At 35.3% G+C, this 9,997-nt stretch overlaps 1 non-coding gene across 1 annotated transcript; it reads right to left on the minus strand.

Moving 5' to 3' along the window:
- Positions 1–1,586: 1,586 nt before the first annotated feature.
- LOC131241627 (small nucleolar RNA R71) lies at positions 1,587–1,694 on the minus strand. The gene has a single exon (XR_009169187.1). It is a non-coding gene; the product is annotated as a small nucleolar RNA R71 (small nucleolar RNA).
- Positions 1,695–9,997: the final 8,303 nt, after the last annotated feature.

The raw sequence follows: 9,997 nt of genomic DNA on the forward strand, positions 1-9,997 counted from the left end.
TAAATAGGACTCCCTAGGATGCTCCAAAGCATCTTCTAGGGTTTGGAAAGGTCTTAAGGAGCATAGCACAAGGGTGAAGTAGCCGCCAAAGATTTTTTTTTTCCCTAGTTTACTTTTCATGCTTTGTTTAAGAGATTTTGTTTCAATCATGTATATGGTTGGCTAAGCCTCTTGCTAGGGCTAAGAGGTGAAGCTTGTAGCATGTTTGGATGATTATCTTACTTTGATTCTTGTTCTTATTAGACCTCATTGATTTCTAGTTTGATATTAAAGAAATATTTTCAGTTTTTTATGATTTATTATGACTCAAATTACAATAGATGTTGTGATAGCTTTGCAATCTTCTTTTCCTGAGATTGTGAGAGTGGTAAATCCTATTGTTCACCATCATCTCTTGGGCATGGTAGGGTGATGGAATCCCTTCTAATCATCACATTTCTCCCAATTGGATTTGATTTAAATTGCCTTATCTCCTAATTGGATAAGATAGGACTCCAATTCCAATTGTGTTCCTTGAATCAAGTAAGGTAGCATCTTGATAGCTACAAGTGGATCCTTGGCACCCTAGTTTCGACCTTTAAATTCATAAGTTTTGATCAACATCATTCACCATTACTCTCAATTATTCAGATTTCAATTTAGATATTTTTATAGTTCTAGTTCTAGTTATTTTCAGAATACATACAAGTTTTGTTCCCATAGATTCGACTTCGGTCTTACTGAGTTATTACTACATCAGGACCCTATACTTAGGGTTTTGAACAAGCTTTTAGTGGCTTTTCCGGGGTCTACGGCTACATTTTTCTGAGATTAATTAGTTTTTGTATTAGGTTAAGTTAGGGTTAATTTCTGCTTTATTTTTCGGTTAGGATTTCTTTTCTAAAATTATTTTTAGAAACTAACATTATTTTCTGTTTTGTAGGATAATAACATAGCTACTCCAATCCGATAACCTCTTTCCAATTCTCTCTTTCTTTTCTAGATTTCTTATTTGTTGTAGGTTTAGTTTGTTTAGTTACTTGGGGGCTGATAGTGTTTCATGCCTAAGTGGGATCATGACAACACTTGACGTCTCTTAAGTGAAGGAGGACTAGTCGAAGGGTTGCCTCTCCATTATAGGATTAGACACCACTTAAGACCCTCTGAGTTAATAGAAGTGATGGCCACAAATCAACCTCGACCTCCAGTTGAGGAAGTTCAAGAGGAAAATGAGGTGCAGAATGCACCCCCGCCTCGTACTCTACGAGATTATCTGCAACCGACAGGGGTGAGTACACCTTCCTGCATGATATTTCCATTGAATGCAGGAAATGTGGATATTAAACCAGGGGTAATTCAACTCCTCCCTAAGTTCATGGACTGGAATCTGAAAGTCCATATTTGCATATGAAAGAGTTCGATGAAATCATATCTACATTACACTTCCTAAACGTATCTGATGACATAGTTAGATTGAAATTGTTTCCTTTCTCTTTGAAAGAACGGGCTAAGTTGTGGTTACATTCTTTATGATCAAGGCCCATTGGCACGTGGGCTGAGATGACAAGGGAGTTCCTTAAAAAGTTCTTCCCCTATCATAAAACAAATACCTTAAGGAAAACAATCATGAATTTTTCACAAAAAGAGGATGATACCTTCTTTCTATTTTGGGAGCAATTTAAGGATGTCATAAATTCATGTCCACACCATGGCTATGAAACATGGCATATAACAAGCTTTTTCAATGAGGGATTGACCTCACCCATGCACCAATTTGTGGAGATGATGTGTAATGGGGAATTCATGAATAAGGAAGCCGATGATGCGTGAGATTATTTTGATAAACTTGTTGAAAACACGCAATCATGGGATACCTCTTCAATAATTACCACTTCTAAACCTACTCAATTAAAGGAAAGGGGAGGAATTTGTGTTCTAAAAGAGGAAGATGATATGAATGTAAGAGTGGCCAAACTCATACGAAAAGTTGAGGCATGAAACTTAAGAAGGTAGAACCTGAAAAGAATGCAGAAGTTTTTTGTGGTATTTGTGCTTGTAACATACATACAACTGATAATTGCCCAACAATTCTTACTTTTCAAGAGATATTGAATGAGAAATTAAATGCTGTAAACAACTATAAAAAAACCTTTCAGTGGACCCACCTCAACTACATATAACTCAAGCTGGAGGAACCATCCAAACTTCAGTTGGAGGAACAAACAAACAACTACTCCTCAAGGGATCCTTACCTAATTTTTGAATCAAAGGAAAACTTAAGAGGATCCGGTTTTAAAACATATACAAAACCAAGCGCTTTTTAAGCAGGGTATGCTGTAAGCCTTTCAAGACCTTACAAAGGCCATACAAGGGCTCGAAACAAAAAATTCGATTAAGGAGAAACCGATCCATTCGGTTCAGCCTCTCCCCAACCCAAAACAACAATATAAAATCAGTGACCCATGCACTTCAAAACAGATGGAGCAGGCTAAGTCTATCACCACTCTTAGGAGTGGAAAGATAATTGACAAATCTACTCCAGTGAGGGCTGAAAAGCCTAAGGACCTGGAAATAGAAGAGAATGATAGACCTAACAATGCTCTACATGGGTTAGAACCGAAACCTCAAAGTAAGCCGATTGCTCCATTTTTTTAACGGTTAATTGCACCAAAACCTTTCTCTAACTCTTAAGATATTTTAGAGGTGCTTAAGTAAGTAAAGGTTAACATCCCTCTACTGGATGCCATTATACAATCCCTTCATATGCTAAATTTCTGAAAGATTTATGTACGACCAAAAGACGGTAAAAAATATAAAAGAAAATCTTTTTGACAGAAAAATTGAGTGCCATCCTTAAGAAAGATGTGCCACAAAAATACAAAGATCCTTTCGCCCAACCATCACTTATGTAATTAGGAACTACGAGATTAAGCACGTACTTCTTGACTTAGGGGCAAGTGTAAATCTAATCCCTTACTCGGTTTACGAAGAATTGGGTTTAGGTTAATTAAAACTCACACGACCACATTACAACTTATCGATCGCTCAGTTCGTGTATCGTGAGGGATGATTGAGGATGTATTGGTCTAAGTTGATAAATTCTACTATCCAGTAGATTTTATTATCCTAGATAATCAACCCATCATAGATGTGAGCATTCAAATACCCGTCATTCTTGGTCGCTCATTCCTTTCTATATCAAATGCTATCATTGATTGTAGGAATTGAATTGTGAATTTATCTTTTAAAAATATGACATTGGAGCTCAACATCTTTTTTCAACATGAACAAACAGCCAGAGGATGATGATGATACCTACGACATTAACATGATCAATTCTTTCGTGGAAGATAGAGCACTCCTGACTCTTTACTTTGACACTCTATAGATGTACTTGGCCCACTCTCATGATTTAGATGATGACATGATTAGGGAGATAGATGCCTTGCTTAATGTTAAGTTGGTACTTGAAGTTAACTAGTAGAGGTCACAATTTGAAAAGTTACCCCAAATTGATGTAATGACTCTACCATCTAACCTTAAAGCACCGAAGCTTGACCTAAAATATCTGCCCGCTGATCTTAAATATATCTACTTAGGTCAAGATGAGACATACCTAGTGGTAATTTCCTCCCACCTTGAGAAAGAATAGGAGAGTAGGCTTATTTCTACTTTCATTGAGCATAAAGGATCCATTGGATGGTCGATTGCGGATCTCAAGGGAATTAATCCTTTGATGTGTACTCAACGCATTTATCTTGAGGATAATGCAAAAACCTCCAAGAAACCACAACGTTGATTAAATCCAAACATGAAGGAAGTGGTTAAGGTTGAGGTACTTAAGTTGTTGGATGTGGGTATCATATACCCTATATTCGATAGTCAATGGGTGAGTTTAACTCAGGTAGTTCCTAAGAAGTCTGAAATCACCATTGTAGCCAATGCTGATAATAAACTCATGCCAACTAGAGTCACTACTAGTTGGAGAATGTGCATTGACTACAGAAAGTTGAATAATGTCATAAGGAAGGACCACTTTCCTTTGCCTTTCATTGATCAAATTTTAGAAAGGCTAGCCGGTCATTCTTATAACTACTTCCTTGATGGGTATTCGGGCTACAATCAGATAGAGATAGCCCTTGAAGATAAAGAAATGATGACATTCATATGTCCCTTTAACACCTTTACTTATAGAAGGATGCCACTCAGGTTGTGCAATGCCCCCGCCGCATTTGAACGATGTGTGTTGAGTATATTTTCTGACATGGTGGGCCAATATTTAGAGGTCTTCATGGGCGACTTCTCCATTTTTGGTCCATCCTTCAACGAGTGTCTATAAAATCTTTAAAATGTATTGAAGTGATGTGAGGAAAAGAATTTGGTTGTGAATTGGGAGAAATGCCATTTCATAGTTCTGAAGGGAATTGTTCTTAGACATATTTCGTCCCAAGGGAATTAAGGTAGATAAGAATAAAATTGATCTTATCTCTAACCTACCTCCACCCAAGAGCATGAGTGATGTGCGATCCTTCTTAGGACACACCAGATTTTATAGCCGATTCATAAAGGACTTTAGCCATCTCTCTCATCCTTTATGTGATTTACTTTAAAAGGATGCACTATACGAGTGGACTGAACAATACCATGAAGCTTTCACTAAGCTCAAGGGCATGTTAACTACTGCTCCTATCATGTAGCCACCCAACTGGAGCATACCTTTTGAGATTATGTGCGATGCGTCTGACTATGTTATTGAGGTGCTGTTAGGCTAAAGAAAAAAGAAGAAGCCCTTTGTGATTCACTATGTGAGTAGAACTTTAAATTCTGCCCAAGTGAACTATTCTACTACAGAAAAGGAACTTTTAGCCGTAGCGTTTGCTTTGGAAAAATTTAGGTCATACTTGATCGGATCCAAGATCATCATTTATACTGATCATGCGGCGCTAAAGTATCTTCTCTCTAATAATGATGTCAAGCCTCTCCTGATAAGATGAATCCTATTACTCTAGGAATTTGACATAGAAATAAGAGAAAAAAAGGGAGTAGAGAACGTAGTGGCTGACCACCTCTCAAGACTTGATCTCCCTGATTCCCTTAAGCTGACACTGATAAATGACAAGTTCCTTGATGAATAATTATTTAAACTCTCCCAATTACCTTAGTTTGCTGACATTGCAAATTATCTTACTACAGGTTTCATGCGACCATATTGGACTACACGAGATAAGAAAAAAAAATTCTTCGTCGAGGTATGTAAGTTTTCCTGTGATGATCCTTATTTGTTTAAATATTGCCTAGACCAAATTCTAAGAAGATGTGTACTAGACAATGAACATCAGAGTGTCATCTCTTTTTGTCATTCTCAGGCTTCTGGTGGTCATTTTCTGCTAAAAAGTCCATGACCAAAATTCTACAGTGCGGCTTTTACTAGCCCACGATGTTCAGAGATACTCATGAGTTTTGTAAAGCTTGTGAACATTGTAAGAAATTAGAAGGGTTGTCCCATTGAAATATGATGCCTCTGAACCTCATTCTTATTATTGAAGCATTTGTTATTGGGGAATCGATTTCATGAGACCATTCCTCAAATCCTTTGAGAATATTTACATGTTGTTAGCAGTAGACTATGTCACTAAGTGGGTCAAAGCGATACCGTGCCGGAGTAATAATCATAAAACGGTCATTCGATTCTTAAAAGAAAATATCCTTTCTAGGTTTAGAATGCCTCGGGCCATCATTAGTGATGGAGGTTCACACTTTCTTAATAAGCCATTTGAGAACTTAATGAAGAAATATAGTATCTTTCATAAAGTGCACACTCCATACCACCGACAGACAAGTGGGCAAGCGGTGATTTTTAATAGAGAAATTAAACAAAGTTTAGAAAAAATGGTTAACCCTGACCGTATGGATTGGTTGATTCACTTGACTGATCCATTCTGGGCTTATCATACAACTTTTAAGACCCCCATTGGAATGTCTCCCTTTAGACTCGTCTATGGGAAAGCTTGTAACCTACTAGTGGAGGTGGAGCATAGACCTACTGGGCTATCAAAATTTTGAACTTTAATTTCGATAATGCTGGCTCACTGCACAAATTTCAATTGAATGAACTTGAAGAAATCAGGAACAATGCTTATAAGAACTCAAGAATTTACAAGGACAAGATGAATGTATTCCATGACAGGAACAACCTTCGAAAATCATTTATAATCGAGCAAAAAGTTATTCTGTACAATTCTCGGTTGTATCATTTTTCGGGTAAACTTCGATCACATTGGACCAATCCCTTCATTGTTACTAATGTCTATCCTCATGGTGCCATCGAGATAAAGAATTTGACGAATGACAATTTTTTTTAAGTGAATGGACATCGTCTCAAGTCATTTATTGAGAAATTTGATTTAGAGGACATGTCCATGCCTCTGACTATTCCTGTGTACCAGGATTGACCTCCCAGTCTAACAGAGGTGTAGTTAGGATTTAGTATTATGATAGTTTGATTTCATTTATTTAGTCTTCATGCTAAACCATTTACATGTTAAGAACTATGGAAAAGCTTCAATTATCCTTCTTTAGGTATTATCTTCCCATTACTTCCCATTTCTTTTTATTGTCTCATGTGCATTGCATGCTCATATCTTTTACATTAAGGATAATGTAGGTTTTAGGTTGGGGAGTGTGGATTAGGTAAACTAATTAGTGTTTTCTTAGTTTTGAGCAAAAATTATGAATTTTTTTTTAAATTTTCAAGTTAAAAACATATTTGAGAGATGATAATTTGTGGAATTATGAATGCTTTGAGTATGATGAAAAGATGAAGATTGAACTTTGAATTGTTGGAGTTTGATCAACCGAGTAGACTATCGTCTAAATTCTTGCATTTAATTGATTAAGAGGAAGTTTAAATATCATGTTAATCTAAGTCACAAGCCACATTCAAATTGCTTTCTGTGAATTGTACTAGAATTTCTCATTGTTAGTATGTGTATCATTGATAGATATTAAGAATTATATTTGTAGAATTTTATCCACCTTAAAAAGATGAAAAGAACCAGTTAAAAAATAGAGAGATCGAAAAAAAGGTCATGTATGATGAAAAGACTGGAAAAGAATGAAAAGTTTGAAAAGAATGAATAAATAAAAGGGATCGTCTATATAAAATCAAAAACTGAAAAAAGAAGGAGAATGTGATAAATACAGAATTAGTACTTGATTAATCAATAAAACTTGAGGTAATGAGCATGTTTAACATTAAGAAATAGTAGTATGTTTTGGAAAGTAAATAAAATTTACTAAGCAGATTGGAAAATTTTGATATATGAACTTATTCTCTTAAATGATTGATGAAGAAACTTTTTGATTGATTGCTCGTGTGATTCGGCTCTAGGTTTTCAAAATTGCACTCTCGCTTCTTTAGATTGTACTCATTCATACTTAATTATACAAAAGATTGCTTTTTAAAAGTGATTTTAACATTGAAGATTAAAGATCATTGCACACATGTTTTGCTCAAGACTAGCAAATTGCTAGTTGAGGGGTGTGTTGAGTGTGAAATATTACATATTTTTCCTTATTTATACCTTGGTTTTATAAACGTGATAGTGCTTAATCGATTTAATTATGCATGTGTTTCATGTGCATGGTGATTTCGAGAGCTTAAGGTGAAATTAATGCCAAAAGGAAGATTTATGCTCAAAAGATTACTAAATGAAGATTTGGAGATTTGAAAGTCATTAATGAAGAATTCACATGTCAAAGTTCCAAGAAAACTAAGTGAGGAATGAAGAGAATCAAAGATTTGAAGTGAAGAAAAGGAATCTTGAAATTATCCTAAAAACAAACATACTCCTGAAATTGTCCTGAAAAAACATATTTTGAAACACCGAGTCTATTTTGAAAAATTGTACAGCGTGCGTAAATTTGAAGCGGTTTAAACTCTGAGTCTATTTTGGCAAACTGCGTAGAGTGCGTAAATTTGAGGCGATTTTTAGATTTTTTCAAGTCCATGCGAGAGTTAGAGTTTCACAATTATAAATAGGACTCCCTAGAATGCTCCAAAGCATCTTCTAGGATTTGAAAAGGTCTCAAAGAGCATATCACAAGGGTAGAGCAGCCGCCAAAGATTTTTTCTTCTTCCCTAGTTTACTTTTCATGCTTTATTTAAGAGATTTTGTTTCAATCATGTCTATGGTTGGATAAACCTCTTAGCTAGGACTAAGAGGTGAAGCTTGTAGCGTGTTTTAATGATTATCTTATTTTGATTCTTGTTCTTATTGGATCTCATTGATTTATAGTTTGATATTAAAGAAATATTTTCAGTTTTTTATGATTTATTGTGACTCAAATTACAATAGATGTAGTGATAGCTTTGGATATCTTCTTTTCCTGTTTTGAGATTGTGAGATTGGTAAATCCTGTTGTTCACCATCGTCTCCTAGGCACGGTAGGGTGATGGAATCCCTTCCAATCACCATAAATCTCCTCCATTAAGAATTAGGTCAATGAAAAGTTTAGATTTGATTTAAATTGCTTTATCTTCTAATTGGATAGGATAGGACTCTAATTCCAATTGTGTTCCTTGAATCAAGTAAGGTAACATCTTGATAGCTACAAGTGGATCCTTGACACCCTAATTCCCACCTTTAAATTCATAAGTTTTAATCAACATTATTCACCATTACTCTCAATTAATCAGATTTCAATTTAGATAATTTTCTAGTTCTAGTTCTAGTTCTAGTTATTTTTAAAATACATATAAGTTTCGTTCTTGTGGATTCGACCTCGGTCTTATCAAGTTATTACAACATCGCGGCCCTACACTTGGGGTTGTGAACAATATGCTATCAGATTTCAATGAGTTTAATGACTAGTAGAGTAGATATAGAATTAGAGACATCCGACTATCTCTTTTAGTTTAAGGGTCCTTAGTTTCCATCGTTTTTCTCTTACATTTCCATTAATTCACGCCAACATCTCACACATAGTATATCGGTACCACATCTTCATCTCTTTCTATTTTCCTTTCTTTCCTTTTTCTAGCATTCGTTCACTTGGACCCTGGACATAGTAGCTTCTAGAACTTTCCTCAAATCCTTAAAAATTTTAAATTTCATAAAGTAGAGACAATGTTTTGTGCAGGTAGAAAATGGTGCCTAATTCCTTTCTTTTCCATTACTAAAGCCCTTAGAATCTTTAGCCATAAACGAACCGTATGAGTTATTTGAAACGAAATTATTTTTGGATATTTTGTTTCGTTAAGTGATTCTACAGTTTCTAGCCGATTGTTGACTCTGAGCTTTAATTGGCTAGTGATGACTACAAAATTATACATTATTTCATTTGAGTCAATACTCCTTAACTGTAAAATCATTAAGTATTAATAGTAGGGAAGGAGAGCAAAAGCCAATACGGTGTGAGCTTAGGCTTGTCCACGCGAGACTACATTTTATATAATGACGACTCCACTAGTGACATAGTGGGTAGCCACTAGCTAAGGCCCGACTCAAAACACAAGATTTAACATTTTTAAGGAATTTTTATAGTTTTAGTATTTTCTATTCCATTTTCAGACTAGTCCTACATTTTACTTTCCTAAACTTTACATTTTAGCTACTCCAGTTTATATTGATCCTTTACATTCCTTTCATTTACTTTCCTGCAACTTTAGTTTATACTAGTTCCCTTTAATTTCTAGCCATTTAAATTCTAATAACTCCAATTTTGACTGGTCCTTTACTTCTATAATTCACATTCTTGCAGCTCTAATGTTCATTTGTCCTTTTTATATTCTTGTCATTTATATTTCTACAGTTTATATTCTACACAGATTTCTATTTGCTAACTAGAGCACTCATACTACTTGAAGCGCACACTCCACCACTTGTACAACAACATCCTACAATGGCATATTTTTCTTCTACTATATATGTGAAAATCTGTTGTAGTACGCTATAGTGGCGTGAAAAATGTATCCGCTATTTTTGCCACCTTCGATACATATTTAGCGGCAGATATC

Source organism: Magnolia sinica, chromosome 3, assembly GCF_029962835.1.
Source record: "Magnolia sinica isolate HGM2019 chromosome 3, MsV1, whole genome shotgun sequence".
Taxonomy (NCBI): domain Eukaryota; kingdom Viridiplantae; phylum Streptophyta; class Magnoliopsida; order Magnoliales; family Magnoliaceae; genus Magnolia; species Magnolia sinica.